The 20,822-nt window shown below is 30.4% G+C and overlaps 1 protein-coding gene and 1 long non-coding RNA gene across 6 annotated transcripts in view; one reads left to right on the top strand and one right to left on the bottom strand.

Annotated features, from left to right (window-relative positions):
• LOC113521401 (collagen alpha-1(XVIII) chain-like) overlaps positions 1 to 20,822 on the bottom strand; it is a 225,684-nt gene that overhangs the window by 180,384 nt on the left and 24,478 nt on the right. The gene's annotated exons all lie outside the window — the stretch shown is intronic.
• On the top strand, positions 5,722 to 20,475 carry LOC128201553 (uncharacterized). Its single transcript, XR_008253285.1, has 3 exons — positions 5,722 to 5,889; positions 12,853 to 12,956; positions 19,989 to 20,475. It is a non-coding gene; the product is annotated as an uncharacterized LOC128201553 (long non-coding RNA).

Genomic DNA, 20,822 nt, shown 5'->3' with positions numbered 1-20,822 from the left:
TGCTTACAATTTGACCTTTACTACGAGTTTATTGTACCTATTATAACAATTAATAATATCTTAAGGTAACTGGCACTAAATCATTCGATTAAGTGTTTATTATTACAATACGTAGAAACACTAACAATTATTTTCTTGGGAATCGAATATACTGCACGGAACCGATTAATATTTATTCGAATGTGAATAATGAGAAATAGAATGTGGATTCGAGTGTTTCGAGTTAACATAATGGTGATTCGATGAACTATCGAATTGACTATTAAATTTTCTGGTTTGAAACGATACGTAACACACCTACTGCATATTTTTAATCTAATGTTCAAATCACGAAATGTGATATAAATTTTGACATAGTTACTGTGTTAACATTTAAATTGAAATAAAGTGATTATATAAATAGACTTTTATGGATGTCTTGATTACATATTTATATCTAATAATTGTATACTAATATATATAAAAGGTCTGTGTGATCCCGATATAGAATAGGCCACCCCTAGGCCAACTAAGCTTTGCCTACTTTGGCCACTCTTTCCTTTCCTGTGGATGTCGTAAGAGTCGACTAAGGGAGGGCGAGGAATGGGCAGCAGCGTCCCTCATAAAATAACTCCAAACCCTAATTGCGGTTGCCAATCCGCCTGCCAAGCATGGCGACTACTGGCAAATCCCCCTCGGGAGAGGTTTATATTCAGCAGTGGATAGTTAAAAGCTGATATAATGATGATGATGGTATATAAGAGAGAAAGGTTTGATTGTCTTTTTTTCTTATAATGGAAAAACTCAAAAATACTCAACAGATTTTAAAAATACTTTTATACATAGAAAGCTACATTACCAGTAAGTACGATAGGACATATATTATTTAAAAAAGTAGAAATCCTTATAAAAATTACAAAGTATTAAAAATTTGCCTATTAAAGCTTATATAAAATACTTATTTATCTACCTGTGCGAAGCCGGAGAAGTTTGCTAGTATATATATAGTATTGTAGAAGTCGCGAGTGAGTTCGTTTATAGGACCTTTCAGAATATCAGCGTTACAAACAGTGGGTGTGTGTTCGTAGAATATGCTCGCTGTTGATGGCTTAATACTAAAATAGGGACTCTTTGGTCACTTATTTTTTTCCCTTCTCTAATTTTGATTGTGTACTTCTCACGTGAAATTGTTCTGTGGTCATTTTTTTTTTTTCTATTTTATTCCATTTGTCCGCGTGATCTGAATGTTTTGATTAACAGAGATAGAATAGTATTATGATACTAATCTATCATCTATCTCATTTTAAATGGATGGCCTGTTAAGAGGTCTCATCCAAACAAACTCACTTTCACATTGTTTGGTAAGTATTTAAGATGACACACATATTATTGTTAGAAGTTTTGTATGTACACATTATACTTTAAAATTTTTGAACATTCTTGACAAAAATATACATAAGTTAATGTGTTTAAAAATTTTAATGACATGATTTTATGATGATTTATTTTCACATGTATTTCTTTATTTTGTTTTATATAATAAATTAACAAGAATACGGCTGGTCTGATAGTAAACGTAGTTATCACAACCTATGAAGCCTGTAACATCAGACATTACGCGCGTGTTGCTGATTCTTAAGAAACCCTATTAAGCCTTTTTTTATATTAAAAAGACAATTAATAATTATATATATATATATATATATATATATATGTATATCTATATATATATATATATATATATATATATATATATATATATATATATATATATATATATATATATATATATATATATATACTTATCGTTATAATGAATAATAAAATAGAACTCACTTTCACATTTATAAAAACTTTGACGAGTTAGTAAACATATTGACTACATTGTCTAACATTCCAAGTTAGTAAAACAATGTTGTATTCTCCAGAACAAAAACGATTTAATCAGTGAGTAAAACCATTATTTTCAGAATAAAACAAAAGCTAAGTACGGTTGTTGAATGGTCAATATCTCTTGGATTATGCTTACATTATACTTATTTCTTAGATTATACAGAGGGGGTTCGAAATTTTATTATCAATAATTTAATGGATTTTTATTTATTTATTTTGCACACATTAAAATTTATATATACAGGGCGCACTTGCCTATAGACATTTTTCTGCCAGTAAAATTTACCATTTCTTTTAAACGAATGAATTGGAAAAAGAAAAATCATGATCTCATAGTGTTAAAGCAAATAATAATTATTAATATAATAATAAAAAGACAAGACCAGTGTATGTTACAAAGGCGATTGCTATACCATTTTCACCCATCAAAAAAAAAAAAACCTAAAAAGACAGGAGTGTAAACAATTGTTAGTAATTGTTAACATTTCCTTTGTTAGTAAAATCACGTTTAAACCACGCGGTTTTTTCTGGTTAATTTTTGAATACATCACGAACTAACTGATCAGTTTTCATCCTCACTTATCATCTGTTTGCCTACGAAGGGATATCATTCCATCATCAGCGATTAAAAAAATCTAAAAAGACAAGGATGAACTGTGTGAAAGATGATATGGCCACAATGGGACTGAATGTGGTGTGTGACTGCGAATAGAGAAGAATGGAAGAAAAAATCATATTACGCTGATTCCAAATAATAATTAAGATAAGGCTATAAAGATGATGATGATGATATTTGATGTTGTTTTGCTTGTTTATTTAGAATAAAAAAATGTTTAATTCCACAAAAAAATATCTTCTTAAAATGATACAAATGATTTCAATGTCAATAATATCATACTGACATTATACGTGATAATGTCAAAGTGATTGCGTTATCGGGTTTTCTAATTGATAAATTATTATAGACAAATATTATTTATTATACTTATAATACATATTCATGCATGTAAAATATTTACCTATAACGAATCTATTATAATTCCAGGAAATTTTGAAATTGCATTGATTAGGCTTATATTTCGAAATACTAAAACTTCCATCATTTTCATTGTTCCGTTTATTACAATACTAAATTACGTAACAACATTTAGTGGTTAGCGCATACCGCTAATAAACCATTTAACGAATTTAAAGCGATGCCTCGGGATTTATATTCCAAAGTAGGGAACGGATATAATAAAATCCTGTAAATAACAATATGTAGGTTTGTTTCATACTTGCGTAACTTCCGCTATTTTATATAACTACTAGCTCATAGAGATGCCGGTTTTTTTAATAAATGATAATGGTATAGTAACTCGCCTGGTGGATAACCAGTAAGGGGAAATAGGTGAAAATGAAAAGATAGATCAGTTAGCCCATCGTGATGAATACACATGGAACTCAGCACAATTGTTTCCAGGGAGGGAGGACCACGGGGTGGTCGGCCTGGCAGTGTATATTGTTAGTAGTGGGATTGGTAGTCTGCATTATTAACAATCCCTTTCGCTCTGGAGATGTCAGTAGAGGCCGTCCAAGACGGACGTATGCCAACCAAATAGACAACGTGATGAAGAAGGCCAAATTAAAAGTACCCGTAACCGGCGAACGTGTATAAAAAGATTGATAAATGTATGGGAAGCGAAAGAGGTCTATTTGAATCGAAGCATTTGGAGTTCTATTGTTTTTGCCTATCCTAATGAGAGTCAGGCGTGACGGATATGTATGTATGTACAAGCTGCTTCGGTAAACATTGTTGCGTAGAACTTTTTCGGAGCATTACTACTGCCATCTACTTTTATATCTTATCAGGATATAAGCAAAAACTGTGGCTAGTTGGCGCAAATAATACACTTTTACATAATTTTATTAAAATCGTTTGAGCAATTTCTGAGATATATAATCGAATATCGTGACATGAAATTTTTGTATGTATTTCAATTTTTAATTAACTTATATCAGAGTAAATATTGCAAAAAGAAATAAGACTGCTTCAATATATATCAAGTTTTTTAATAATTTTATTACACAAATTTTATTTTATTACACGAAACCAAACTAGTTATATCTATTATGGAAAAGCAACTAGATTTATTACCTTGATGAAAACTCATGATACGTTAAATAATATAATCTATATATATTATTAACATAGTCTAAATTGATATAGAATAATATAATTTTGAAAAAAATTCAAATCATCTGAAGAATTTGTTTCTTCAGAAAAATTTAATACAAGTGTATTTGTAACATGACCTACATAAAAGATTCAAGACTCAATAGCACAATAGCCGGTGAACGAGCTTAAATTTAAACTACCGATTTGGAGCCCAATGAAATGGAAAATATGATTCCATCCCATCATAGTGCCCTTATCTGTTATCCTTGGACTTATTTTTAAGGCTATCTAAAAAAGTTAATAGAAAAGTATGACAAAAGCGTTGTTCCAAAAGTAAATGAAGCGGTAATAATAGTATTAAATTGAGTCAATTTGGATAAAACGTCAGTCATTATAAAGCTCATAATAACAAAGAATGAATCAGTATGCCCGTCGAGATGTTAATCAATTCAAGTACTTAACAATGTAACTATGTCCGTGACTTAGGCCATATGACCGGGTCAAATTGATTGATCGATACAAAAGTAGCCTATGTCCTTTTCCATTACATTTACTATATTATTCCATAAATAAACAAAATTGGTTTTCTTTATAATATTGATAAAGATTTTATTTACTCTTTTTAATTCATTGCCTCAAGACAGTTTTCCTGTATTTATAACAGTTATGGATGTTTGCTTAGCTATCGTGTCTCAAATTTCCAATCAGTAATATAATATAAGTCAATATAGCTATAAATTTACAGTTGTTGAGAGAGCAAATCTAAAATGTGTATAAAATGCATAAATGATATATTATTTTTGAAATCATAATGGATGTATAAATTTGCATGAATCATTACTTTAAATAGAAAATTCTATTTAAGTTGACTCATGCAAGCAAAACTGCGGGAACTAGTCTAACATTGAAAGACTACTCGAAGCTATAAATTGAAATCTGTTGGCGTGTACCCAAGATTTTTTTTCAATAAAGTTAATGCATCTTAGAACCGCATTTTAATAGGCATTACTTAGCCCCAAGCCTCTCAGTTTAAATAGCAGTATTAAAATCTCGTTCAAGGAAACACTTCGGCACTAACACTTTTCATGCAAATTAAGGTAAAGAAAACTGGATTCATTATAATAAGATTTACTTGATAAAAAATCTCATCCTGAGAGCCGAGTGTTAAATAATGAAGAGGCTTGAAAATTGTAAAATAATTCGAGGAAAAAATGTATTGCTTTGTTTGTTTCCTGCTAAATCATTTGAACAGTGTGTAATGATTTCATATGAATTGATATTGAAACAGGAAAATGTAATAATGCAGCGTTTTATGTAGTATTTTTTTTTTCAAATTTTAATGCGAATGTGTTTAAAGCACAGTTATAGTACAATTCGATAATTAAACTTCATTTCACTTTTAATTGTTAGAAAACTATTATTGTAGTTGTGAGCATTTCTTTTGTTTCAAAGCCAGAAGTTGTTAATTTAAAATTTACAATCCCTTTTTTTGTATGATCTAATACGTAACTATCATTGTCGTGCATTGTAATGTGGCTATATAATAGTGAAATATAAAAATGATTTGAAATACCTAATTAATATTTAAGTATCTATAAATTAATTAAATTACAATTAAAAATAATATCTACTGAATTCTGCCTATGAACGTATGATAAGATAGTTGAAATTAATAACAAAACAAACTCCAATGAATCATTTCGACAGCTTGATAAATTTTGCCGCGATAAATTCGATCGCATTAACTTTCCAAGACATATTTGTCAAAAGATGTATTCGAAGAAACACGCCGGGACGCGTCAAATACCATTGATAAGTGGTTGATTGATGCTTACTAAAATGGTCATGGATTGTAAATGGTAATGATAATGTACGAGCGCTGCAGTAAAACTTAACTGTTTAGTATGTCAGTAAGTTAAAGCTGGGTATGTGTCTTCGTGCGATTCACAGAAAGACCAGTTGGTCAATAGGGCTTCATGATGAAGGTAACGATAGAATGTTTAAAATAAAATACTTTAAATATATCTTGTAATTTTGCACTAAAAATCTTGAGTTCCTATATATATACATATTATAATTAAATATTAATTATATAACTACAGATTATTTAAATAAAAGTATGATTGAAATTTTATTAAGCTTTAGATATCTGTAAAGTATTTTATATTTATAATATTGTTATAGATATTAATTAATGGTTTATGTTGTATTATTTTTATTCATTTACCTTTGCACAAGTTCTTATAGGCTAAATTGAGCAAATCTAGTAACAGGTGGAATAATAATAATAAATTTATATTCTCCTTAACTATATCCCCATGGGTAACTTTAAGTTTTAAACCGCGTAATTTTGGCTGGCTTTATGCGAGTATTTCGTTCCACTTTTCAATTGAATATTATGTTATTATTTTAGTAAAAAACATTTGTATAGATATTAATGACTAGTTTTTGTTTACACTTGCGTGTGGAATTCGATTTTTAGTTCATAATTTTATTTGTATCTTCTATCTATCTATATATCTTATATCTTCGTAATTTTGATTTAACGATATCTCTTAATTGTTTACTATTGGGCGAAATAATAAAGAGTATCTATCTATCTAATTTCTAAACTACCGAAATTCCACAGAAAATTTTAATCCCCATTTTACTAGTAATAATCTAGATAAATAAATTGACCTATAGTATTATCGACATATCGATAATTGTTGCCCCTTCTCTATTCTTGGCAAGCGACCAACTTTTTGCTATAACCTATACGTAAAAGGACTGGCCGATCTGAAAAGACATATTTTTCTTGAAATTAAATTGGTATTTTATTTAGTAGTGGGAATTTTATCCTTCTCAATGTATTGTTCTGCTTTTAAATTATACTACTTGTTTAGAATTATTTATGCATTTATTATATTTTTATAATGAACTACTAATTAGATTAAAAAATAACGAAACTAAATAAAGGTTTTCATCGTTGTCCTATTTTCTATTAATTTGACTGTCACTATTTGACATGCGCGTAGTAAACTGTCAGCGGATTTCCGCCAAATTAAAATTCATGATATGCGAACGATTTATGATATCCACGATACTGAATAAAGGTCGAAGAGATCATAAATGCCTTTACGTACTCTCAAAATTTGGTTAAAATTTATATTTGTAAGCGCAAAATGAAACGGTAAGGTGCTAATGAGGGTATGACGTAGTGCGTACTTTTGAACAAAGATAACTTTGAGATAATTTCTCTCTTCATTGTGTTAATTGGATGATTAATTTATGGGATTTTTAGTCCGTTTACGCAATTAGATACTACACACATGTGAGTAAGCAAATCATTTAAGGTGTTAGATAGTTGGAAGTCATAAAAAGGTGGCTATTCAACTTTATTAAAGCAATATTAATATTCTATTTGCTAGCCGTATAAGGAAGTTCCAAGTCGGTCAGTGATATACGGAGAAGCCTACGTATAGATAGATTTCGAATTGAGGATATCCGTAAAAGACACAAATTAACCGATTATCATATCAGTCGTTAACTGTCCATTGCTGAATCTAGGTCTCCCCATAAAGGGGGTTTTGCCTGTAATTGCCAGGCTTGACAGGCGGGTTGGTAACCGCAGTTAAGCTTTTGGTCATGTTTGAAGAGGGATGCTGCTGCTCATCAAATGATCATTAAGTTCTCATAGTCGCCTCTTACGATAACCACGGGAAAGGAAGGGCTTGCCCATTCTATGCCGGAATCACATAGAATGGGCAAGCCCTTCCTTAAATTAACTGGATATGTCGAACACAGAGTAACGATATGCGAATCCAAATGATTTTGTTATTTCAATAATTAATAATTACTAATTTTATAATTTTATTTTTTTTATTATCAATAAAAATAATTAAACTACCAAATGAATAATATACTAATTTTCGTATTTGAACGATTTAACTAATTAATAACTAGTTATAATAAAGTTTTTTCTCTGTATCTGTTTACTATCAAATTCATTCCAAAGCCTGTATCGGCTACTTCTAAATGACTAGGTCTGACTAGGTCAATAAAAACGACGACGAAAAAAAAAACGATAGTACGAGATGAAATGGATATTATTAGTAACCTTCTTAGGGATTGTTTTGCTGATGAATCTCCATCATGGTTTAGAAAATATTTCTTAAGACAAAAAGCTACCACCTTCTTTCTTTTCTCTTTTATCCAAAAAATATTTTAAGAGCTACTATATACCGCTTTTTGTATTTCATTAGTGTAACGTATGTTTTATTTTGTTACTACCTTAAACTTGTGCTATTGTAAATAATTAAATTAAAGATATTTAGCTTTATAAATGGCAAAAAATAGATCTTTTCCTTTAGGAGGAATGGACCTACTATTAATGGAAATAGCTGTCTATTTCCATTGCAGCATGATAGTAGCATGGTAGGATGATATACAAGCTGATGGTCTACCTGATGAGAAGTGATAATCATCGCCTATAGACATGAATGAACATAACAGCGTATTACGATTTTAATTCTTAAATTATCAACAAAAGGTAAGCCCTTTTTTGTAATAATTAAAAAGTATACATTTACAAATACATTTATAGAGTCCACTCTATTTATTCATTGTATTTTCTAAGCAAACATCTCGGTTCACAGACAACGAGTCTTAATCGATGCTCCGTTGCTATAACTAACATGCTATCCAAAAATAACATAGACTATAACATAAATAGATGAATGTAACCCTAATGACACACTTCACTCGTTTTATTATTCTATTGCAATAGCTTCTACGAAATCGCGTAACGGGTGGCCTTTTATATACTCTGGTTAGGATGCATTTTAAAAATATCCACTTCGTAATAACAGGACGTTATTTTTGAGATTTACTACTAGTCTAGCGAAAATGAACATAAACTTTTCACTCAAAGTAAATTAGGGTCGACGTAAGTGTGCGCTTCTTGTGAAACGGGCGATGTTTGCATTATCTTTAATGCAAAAATAAAATTAATATAAATATCCGTATAAAGTGGCCCCATCTGTGGCTTTTTATAAGAATCGCAAGTTAGAATTTTACAGCAAGTTTCGTGATGACAAGAACAACGAATTAGACTCAAATATTCATTATTTTATTACATCTTATTTACTCTCATATCAACCTACTTTCCAAAGTAATGTATAAACGAAACATCTGACAGAATATACAAATCAATTTGTTTACCTACGTTCATGTCGTTTTTTATCCACGTGAATCGGAATACTAGAATGTATTCATTATTCAGTATATAGGAGAAATATACATCGTTTATTATTTTTGTAAGCAATACGTATATATTATATATACAATATACATGATTATAATATACAAAAAAGTAGTTCATTAATTCAAATTAAACTGTCTAATTTTTAAATTATTATTTTTACTTGCAACACTGAAAAAATAGCCAGCCAAACGTCTCATTAGTTGACTAAATTTTTCAAATCTGTTAACTTAACCTAATTGCTAAAGAGACGTTTGGCTGACTCAATTTTGATCTGTTTTTGATACTCGATGTTTTGTGTATATAATTTAAAGGAGTCAGGATATATCATGTGATAATTAGCATACTTATTTATTTTTGTAACAATTAAGGTAAACAGTTATTTTTTTATTTCTATCATTATTAACTTGCAATAATGTAAACAAGTTTGAATAATTACTCGTCACAATTCACAATAAATGAATAATTCATTAGAGTAGTCGCAATTTAGTACAATAGATTTGTTACTATGACAAATGCTCTCTCGCTAATTGTTATCAAGTTCCTGTAATTAGTTCACCCGATATTAGTGAATGATTGGGCTCTCTGACTGTAATAGATCGATACAGTTGGTAGAAATATACTTGTTCGTTGAAATATCTAGATTTTGCGTTTCAATTTTATTATGTTTTATTGTTTTCAAATCAGCTATTTTTTTTAATAATTTCAGAAAACGAGGTACTCTTAACAAGTATATACATAATTTTTAAAAGATGTATACACTGATTTTTTTTTAAATGGCGTCTGTGACTATATAATTTTGCATTTTTTTATTTAAAGTCTATTTTTAGTATGACAGTTTTATAACAATTAATTTGTTTTGTGTAAAATATTTGCATGTTTGTATATTATGTAATAATTATCTTATTTCGACGATTTTTTTTGTGTTTTAATAATCTATTCAAGTGTAGATATTTTTAGACATATTCTTAAACTGTGTTTCATTTATTTATTAATTCATTTTATACATATATGTAGTTTTTTTCAATAATATTAATTCACAATAAAATTTGACAAAGGCATTCCGTATATATACAAATATACATATCATACACATAAAATATAGTATATATAAACATATACCTATATAATACATAATGAAATATTTAGGTTAATAAATACAAATCTCCGTAACACAAGACTCGGTTTACTAAAATTGGGAAGTCCCATAAATAAGTCTAAACAAATTTTATAGAGTGATCACAGAAACTGCGGCGTCAGCATTAAGACCGATGTAAAATTGATGATGGATTTTGGAGGAGTCATTGACCCTTCTTGATATACGATCTTACGTTGTATTTACGACAGTGTATTTAGTACGTACCCATATTCTGCCGCGAAATGAGTTAAAGTGGAATGCATCCTTTTTTTTTAAAGTAAACTGCTTTTTATAAGAAATTGTATGTTTATATGTACTGCTATTGGTTGTAGTTTTTATCAATATGAAATTAATGATTAGTATAAAGATTATATTTATCCACACTTTTTATTTTTATTTTATAAATTGTAAACTAAATTTTTATTTAGAAAGTTTTATTTAGTTGAGTTTCTTGCACGTTTTACTTAGATGAAACTGCATTTCGAACTAGGAGGTAGAATAATGAAAAATTACTTATTTGTATATATATATATATATATATATATATATATATATATATATGCATATGCTTGTGTGTGCAGTAGATACGGCTATGTGGGCAATCTTACATGTTTTTAATATTCCGTATGCCATTCTCATAGGAAGGGCCTTTTAATTATGTTAAATTAAATGTAAATTAATATCGGTCACCGGTTGAGTCGTTGACCTACGCATTTATATTATTGACGCTGATCGATAGTGTCGGTGAACTTACATCTGTTTCTAACCCTATATTGGATTTTGCCGAAGAAATTGGATACTTTAATGTACTATATTTAATTTTATGAGTAATTTGATATATATATATATATAATTTTATAAAAAACTCGTATCTATGATTTATTTTAAACGATACTCGTATTGTATGAAATTAGTAAAGAATTAAACACCCTCATAGTATCGTTTAACTTAGGTAATATTCATAATCATCGTATCAGCCGTTATCTGTCCACTGCTAAACATAGGCCTCGCCAAATGGACTGCAATAAGGAATGGTCTCGAGCCACCTGCATCTACTGAGTTCCTGCAATGCATTTGAGGTCATTATTCCATCTATTAGAGGATTATTCTACACTGTATTTGTTCATATGGGGTCGAAACTTTCTTCCCCATCAATTGTCGCTTCATGAAGCTATGTGATCAGCCCTTTGTGACTTTACTTTACTTAGCCTTTGGGCTATGTATGTTACATATGCGGTTCTGCGGATATCCGCATTTCGGTTCTTATCACTCAAAGAAATTCTGAGCATATTCCTCTCCGTAGGGGGAAAGGGATTGTATGGAGTTTTATAGCCTCATTGCTAGCAATATGCCCTATTAGGTTGACCTCCACGTGGTTCTCCCTGGAAACCATCGTAAACAATTCTTGTTGAATTTGTTACGATGGACTAACTGACCTGCTTCATCCTCACCTATCATCCTTCACTGGTGCCCTGACGGTGTATACCATTTTCATCCATTAAAAAAAAAAAAAAAACTCCTCTCCGTAGTTCGGTGACTAGCTTAAAGCATTTATATACGGGCAATCGTGTAGGATCATTAGGTTACATTACAGATTACATAGTTGATATTATGGCTGACATACTGATGTATTGTTAAGTATTATTATTATTATAAATAAGGTCATACCACACATCAATTATTTGATACAGCAAACTCTAATTAGACCATGTAAGCAATGTCAAAACTTATCTTTAAATATAACTGACATCATAGATCTATTATTTATGTCAATACATAATACTGCAGTATAAGAAACAATCAGTAGTCTAACGCCTTTGGCGTGTCCTAAACGATTATATGACAATTAGGGACACATTGATCTGTCTTGCCATGTCTCTTGGATGACTGGTAAAAATTAGTTCATTATATAGTACTATGAAAATATTATGGTTGATAAATTAACATGTGTACTCTGTCCAAATGTATTATTTAAATCATAACAAAAATAATAAAAAAGTCAAAATAAAAATAATAAGAGAATGCGTTAACAACACTAATCCCGTCATTCTCAATAAATTACACAAGCAATCGTGCCCGAAAAAAGCAACTGTCTCTAAAGTGGGGCAGTTTAAAATAGTTTATTAGATAAGATAGGGGGATTGCAGTGACCCGTTTCGTTTAGTTCTGTATAGAATAGATCTAATAACATTAATCTCAGTAACACAAGTAGTATATTGTCGTCAGTTATTTAAAAAGTATTACTTTTTAGTAGTTCTGTTGATGTGACCCTAAAAGGTCGTAAAATAACGATAAATTTTTGTTTTATTTTAACGATATCTAAAAGAAGGTTTTAAATTAGTTTGATTTTTATTTTGTAAATGTTACTCGATTACCTCGTTACTTTTGAACCGATTATTACAATTGTATTTATTAATATCAGTTTTATTCATGTTTTAACAGCACGCTGGTCGAGCAGTGCTACTCGTGACTCAGTGCTGAACCGCGCTCATGAATAAGGACTCCCATTGGGTTTAGAACTAGTCAGGCATCCTCGAATTTAAATCGTGAGTAAATTTGATATAAATATTTACAATATAATAAGACACACGATAGTTATTACAATTATTTATGCAACCGAAAAGGTTTTGGTACTATTCAGTTGAAGTGAAGCAGTTGTGTTTGTATGGCTGTGTTTCGGTTTGAAGGGTGGGATATGGAGTGAATTTACAGGGTACACAGGAATAACACCTGAATCCTCAAGAATGGCAACGCATGGGGGGTATCATGGGCGAAACAGTATGTGTGTGTACTATTATGTTCATGGTACTGCTCATATCTATAGGCGACGGTTACCACTTTCCATCAGGTAGACCGTCAGCTTGTTTGCCATTCTAAGTCGTATAAAAAAAATATTTCGATGCAACGCCGTCATTAAAACTACTGTCTATTATTTGCAAAAAAAAAAAGACTATTTATTAATATAAAAAAAAAAAAAAAATTGTTTCAATATATTCCATGTTCTAAATTTAAATATTTACAATGTAGGTTATCAATATCAACGAAATATCGTAGTTTATCGATGTGTGTCCATAATGTAGCTTTTTGGGTAGCAAAATTGATTTATTCACCCTGGAATCATACGCTGTCTAGCATATTAGTATTCCTACAAAGGGGTACTGGGGTACCATATTAAAATAACTGTAATTTAATAGCACAAATGATACCATTGTCTATCACTATTATATAATATATATCTACCATTATTAACTGTGTGATTATATAAAAATAATTTAACTTATTACATTACATTACATTAAGATAAAATAATATTGTTATCAATGAAGTCGTATAATTAAATTAAAATGTGAAAGCTATGATATATAAATGACAAAAATATTCACACTATTTCTTCACTAGGGTATTAAGAAATCCCACGCTATTTTTAAACATATTATAAACTCAAATTTTGGTGTTAGCTTTATTAATTAGTAGTGGTCGTCATTAAACTAAAATACACGATAACTGATATGCGTAGGTTAACCACAAAAGTAAAATAAAAAAAAATCCGTCTGGGATGCCCTGGAATGTAGGGTTCTAGAATAAAGTCTACTAACTTTACCGTGCTACTAGAGATGGGTCACGATATGAGTGCAGGAGATATTTTATTAACTCACTACTCTTTACATAAAATATTATGATTTTAGCCGTCATACGCTTTGACCGCCGCCGCAAATGACTACAGAAGTCCGAGTTTGACGCGTTTGCGTTTATTTGCATAAAGCGGAATAATTAATTGCAACTTAAAACACAAAGAACGCTCCGTTCGCTATTCATGTAAATTAGGTCTAGAATAGTAAACGGTTTGCGAAGAAACAAGTAATTTATTTAGAAAATACAGAGCCAACCGCCCGAGCTCTCATTGAAATTCAAATACGAGAATGATCCGAGTGAAATTTATTTTTCAATTATCCATACAAAGACATTGCACACGACTTGAAAAGGAAATAGAATATATTTATTTTATAAGAAACGTGAGGAAGTTATATAACTCAAAGGGTTCTTTGCTATTAGAAATATTTACAATATTGTAAGTTGTGCCTATAATTTCTTTGACGTTATATAGAAAACCAATTACTCGTACGATTTTTTGAATGTTGCCTATGTTACCATCGAATTGATAGTAGGTTGTATGCCTATTTATAGTCTCATTCCAAGTACCATCCATTAGTCAACAATATTTTTATAAAAAAAAACTAGCTTCTCCGCACGGCTTCGTTCGCATGTGACATTAGATTTCTCGCAGGTATCACTTATCTATCTCAATCTTATAAATTATAGCTGGTGTTCGTGACTTCGTCCTCCTGAAGTTCGGTTATATTGTAAATCCCCATGTTACATGTTATCTTTTCTTAGTAAAAGGTTAAATTTAAAACTTGGATTTCTTAACTTCATTTATATAAAACTAACAAATTTTTAACTTAATCAAATCATCTCCTATCTCATTCCTTCGAAGATAAAATTTCAAAAAACTGCTGAAAAGCGTTTTATTTTTAATAAAAAAAGAAAAAAAAAAATACAGAAAAATAACAGAATGCCTATACAAATTTTCATAACCATTTCACTCCTTTTAGGATGAAATTTCCAAAAACGGCGAAAAGTGTTTTCTACTGTTTGTTTTGATTAATCGAGGTCAACCCTACTACATATTTATGCTACAATAAATGTTTAAAGTCTAAATTGGGCATTAAATTTGCCCCTCGGGTGTAAAATTTGGCCCTAAAATCAAATTGTGTTTTCCTTTTACAAAAATATAATATAAATAATAAAGAGGTCAAACAAATGAGTTAACTTTTCAGAAGTTACCTAAATTTGGGCCGTTTATCGAAAAATCATTAATCATAGCCTCTCATAATAACATTAACAATCCGGCAATATGAAACGTGCCTAGCATCCAAATACGACGTTTAGCAAACTCTCATCAAGCAGGTAGTTCAGACAATTTGTCTTGTCAGTCAAGTTGTCTTGATAATTTATTTGAATAAGTAATTAAACTGGTATAGTATGTACTGGAATACTATGATAGGGTAGCTCATGTTACTTCTCACAAGCTTTCTTTTCGTATCAGCTTTTCTAGCGACTTTGTTCGTGTTTGCTTTATTAGAATTCATACTTTTATGCTATCTATTGTTTTTACAGTCGATTGGAGTTCATTCTCTATTTCAAAGTAGATAGTATTAAAAAATAACATTATTTAACATTATTATTACAATACCTTAGCTAACAATATCTAAAATTAGTTTAAATTTCAAGATTGAAGTATTTAGTAGTTGCTGGAATTTGTATTCTAGTCTAATTTTATCCTTCACAAGATTGTCTCTATGATGGACTGAAATGCATCAGAGAGAGTACAAAAGTCATTTGCTTGGATACCTCGGTCCCATACGTGTTTCATCCATGAAGCAGTTGTGTTTGCATAGCTGTGTTTCGGTTTGAAGGATGAGATATGGCGGTATATTTACAGGGTATAGAAAAATAACACCTCAGTATGCAACGCATGGGAGGTATCATGTGCAAAACAGTATAGTACTCTGTTATGTCCATAGTACCGCTTATGTCTATAGGTGACGGTTATTACTTTCCATCAGGTGGGCCGTCAGCTTGTTTGCCATTCTAAATTGTATAAAAAAAATGAATAGAAATTGCACCGTTTAAATTATGAAAATAAACTTAAAAGTCTATTAAAAATATAACAAATTGATTAGTGCACGGCTGTATATACTACTACCAAAATTAAATGTCACGGCAATAATGTCACTAAGAATTTAAATCAACCAAACCCAATTACACGGAAACTGGAGATTACGTTACCATAATGTGAATATTCTAAACTAACGAATCTCTGAAACAGAAAGCTTAATTAGCCCCGTGAAATTTTCAACTTGAAACGGAGCAGAACTCGTTACTTGTTCCCTGTGTTGTGGTTTCACTAACACATTGGTCTGAATTTGATTCGGTGACTTTAATGAGTGAAATCAACTTATCCTAGATTATTCTACTACCTTCACTAATATTTTAAATGTAAAAGTAGTTTTATTTAATTGTCATAATTTTGCATATTAAATTAATCATAATATTTTGTGCAAATGCAGTGTAGGAAAATTCCATACTAGATGGAGCTACGACTTAAAATGTGTTGCAGGGAGCTAATAGAAACACGTGAGGGGAAAGGGATTGTTAACAATGGAGTTTAACAGCCCCATTGATAGCAATATGCACTATTAGGTCGACCTCCACGTGGTTGCCCCTGGAAACCACCGTGAACAATTCTTGTTGAATTCGTCACGATGGGCTAAATGACCTGCTTCATCCTTACCTAGTATCGTGTATACCGATAGCACGGGTAGGGTTACCATTCCATTATCATCCATAAAAAAAATTGAATCACGTGGCTTGTTCTAGTTTCTTATTAGTTTAGGAGAATAAACTTCTTTCATAGATAATTCCACTAATTCAGCGGTAAAGTAAAAATGGTTAAAATGATGCTGATTATAATTATCAATATTATCTTCTAATTCTGCAACTGATTGCACTTACTTAAATATAGTCATTCAGCCCTAAAAAAGTCAGAGTAAAACAAATTTTTTATTTCACTATATTCGGTATTTGTTACCTTTGCTTCAGAAGTTTTTTTTTTATACAACTTAGAATGGCAAACAAGCTGACAGCCCATCTGATGGAAAGTGGTTATCGTCACCTATAGACATTAGCAGTACTATGGACATAACAGAGTATACTGTTTCGAACATGATACTCCCCATGCGTTGCTATTCCTGAGGACTCAGGTGTTATTCCTCTGTATCCTGTAAATTCACGACATATCCCACCCTTCAAACCGAAACACAACCATGCAAACACAACTGCTTTACGGTTGAAACACGAATGGGACAGAGGTACTCAAGCAAACGACTTTTGTACAAAGTCTCCCTCTGGTGATTGAAGAGTCTTAATAAAAATCCTGAAGATTATATTAAGATTTTTTATTAAGACCTTAACTCAAACGCCTATGCTCATCAAGTTTATATGAAACAGGAAATACATTTAAAAAAATATTTGCTTACTTTTTTTTAGCTTAAATGGCGATATTACTAAAAGATCTATAAAACGTTAATGTACCTATCAAAATGAACTGCGTTAGGGGGAAAGCATTACTTTTTAACGTATTTAGCGATCAAAGCTTTCCGAGATACTTTTACGACGATTTCATTAGAATATAAATCTACGAACTGTTTAACTTAGCAGTTTAATCGTCTAATGCTTCATTAAAATTCCCTTGTAACCTATCACCTAAGAGTAGTCCGTGCCTACCATAAATTCCCTTATCGTTGGAAACACTTTCACTGACACACGCTAATTGGCAGAATAAACAGCCGTGGACACACAATCTTTAGAGTCTTGTATGTCTGATTGCGGCTCCTTATTAGTAACTTGTGGGAGTTTAGAAAATATTTTTGTGTTTCTAGTGAGAAAAGTTATAAGTCAAGTTTTTCTTTTTAATAGTTTTATATTATAAGTTTTACTTTTTTTGCAATAATAATGGGGTCGATTCAGCGGCGATATTTAAACTTATTTCTATAATTAAAATTTTCATTTGATATCACACCAAAAATGTTTGGTTAAGGAAAAATATAAACTAAATTGCCAGTACATTTATTTAATGAAAATTATTTTTAAATCTAGTTATCAAAAAAGAAGTAATTTTTCGTGAAACTATCAAATGAAAATATAAGACTAAGAGATAAATTTAGAAAAATGGTGCCTCAGAATCGGCAATTCAATTAGTCAACAACATAAAAAAACATTTAATAATCATATTGATATTATTACTAGTTGCTAATATAGCGTTGTTTTGTTTGGTTGTTGAAGGAAGGATGGATACAGTCGCATCATTTTAGATTTTTTATTTTATTCTTTGATCATCTAAGATCCGTCCTTGTCTTACCATAAATTCTCTTACAATCTTAAACACTTTCCCTGACATACGCTAATTGATCATGTAAACAGCTGTGGATATACAATTTGAAAAAATATGCTTTTATCGGTCCTCTACAATTGACTGTGGATGTTTTGTAAATTAATGTATTTTTGTTCCCATAGTTATGTATGATTAAAACCTTGTAGATATCTTTGCGTTTCTTTATTAGCAACTTTTTGGAGTTTAGAAAACAATTTTCCATTTTTGCCTTGCCCTCTTGTGGGGAAATCCTAAAATCAAACGTGTTGTTTAGTATTAAATAGTACTGCATATGCATATTGAAACTGATCTAAATTAAATGAATAATACATTAATTTTATGAAAAATGTACAAATATACCTATAGTGACTACGGATAATGTATTGAGACGTCTTTTTTATTTTACAAAGAAAGGTGTATTAAAAACGAAATTGAACTTAACAGAGTTGAGTGTGCAATTTAAAACTTTTACATATTTTATGTAACCTACTTTAAAAGAGGTTGCTATAGCTTGCAAATATCCCTATTATTAAGACAATAATAATATCATGACTACTTTGCAACAGCTGTTTGCCCTTGATACGTCGTTTGTCAATATTGATTTATTACTGAGAATTCGTATAATAAGTATTATATACATAATTCAGTAATTAGACAACTATAAATAGCCCATAATCTTAAAATAAGGCTGGCTCATAATAATATAAGTAGGTGTAATACATAAGACTTCACTTAAAACACTAGGTAATTGGTGGAAATTTCCAGGGTTAAATTACACCTGTTAATTATCGTGATGTTTAATACCCGTATATGTATTAGGTAGTTATTATCATATATATTTTAGAGCAAAATTGTTTATATAAAACATACCGTATGGTCCCGGTATAGAATAAGCCACCCATTTCCTTCCCGTGGGTGTCGAAACAGGCGACTAAGTGATCTTAACAGTTGAGAGATGAGTAGCAGTATCTCTCTTTAATCATCACCAAAGTCTGCGTTTGCCAAGCCGCTTGCCAAGCATGGAAACTACTGGCCCAGGGGGGGGGGTCTTACCAACTGACTATATTAAAAATAAACTCTTTATTGCGCACAAAAGAGATTATATAAGGAGTAGTTTTACAGAATGTGCACATATAAAAGGCGGCCTTATCGCTAAAAGCAATCTCTTACAGACAACCTAACATAAATAGTAAATAAGTACCGAAAGGTAGATAGCGTAAGTCAGACACAGTAAATACAAAAAAGTAACCAAGTAAATTGCATATCATTTATATAACAATAAGACAAAATTCCATAAGGATACATATGTATAAATAATAGTACATTAGTATAAATATACTAACTAAATAGATCAAGGTAGATAACTAACTAACCATCGAGTGATATTGAACATCAATAATATACTATATATATATATATATATATATATATATATATATATATATATATATATATATATATATATATATATATATATGTATGTATGTATGTATATATATTGTAAAAATCATTATTTAGCTAGGCAAAAACGACGAACATTGTTTTACGCCTAGCGCTTCTTACTCAGTGCTTGTTATGTTTTCAGGATAAAAACTAATCTGTACCTGAAGAAGTTGGAGCAAACAAGACACATTTAGAAAACTTTATTAAAATCGATCGAGCGGTTTTGGAGATTAACGTGAATGAACATAGTGACACCTTCGCCCTTGTCACGTAGGATTTCAATATTCAAAATATGGGTAAAACGACACGTGTTGGTTGACCATAATTATACCCAGTCGAAATCACCTACATACCTTAAATGGGATTGTTGTTATTCTGTAAATTGAATTATCAATAATTTGAATTGATATACACAAGTTTGTTCACAACTACCTGTTAATATATAGAATTTGTACATTTTTTGTTGTTAGCGATACATTAGTACGCGTAACAATAAGTACAAAAGTCTTCATATGACATAATATTATTTATAGTATTAGTCATAGAAAAGTTACAAGTAAAAAATTATTCGCTCTGTCTATCTTGATATTGAATTCAAGTGATATTGATTTAGTATTCCTTTTCTACAATGTTTCTAGCAAATAAATTTCATTTCATTTCATTTCATTTCATTTCATTTCATTTCATTTCATTTCATATACATGAAATGGGCTATAACACTGTGAACTAATATATTGGTGTTTCTGCCGTGAAGGAATTGTATTTGCATGTCCAAGTTTTGCTTTGAAGAACCTACTCTTAATATTAGGATATGGCAAATGAAATTACAGGATACAAAGGCATAACATCTTAGTTCGCTGGAATGGGAACGCATAAATGAAATCATGAGCGACACACTATAGTCTGTTATGTCCATGCTGCTGTACATATCTATAGGCGACAGTTACCACTTTCCATCAAGTTAATCATTAGTTTG

Source organism: Galleria mellonella, unplaced genomic scaffold (genome assembly GCF_026898425.1).
Source record: "Galleria mellonella isolate WM207_F2 unplaced genomic scaffold, CSIRO_AGI_GalMel_v1 utg55, whole genome shotgun sequence".
NCBI lineage: Eukaryota > Metazoa > Arthropoda > Insecta > Lepidoptera > Pyralidae > Galleria > Galleria mellonella.
The sequence above is the reverse complement of the archived record's forward strand: the minus strand, read 5'-3'. Positions and strand labels throughout refer to the sequence as shown.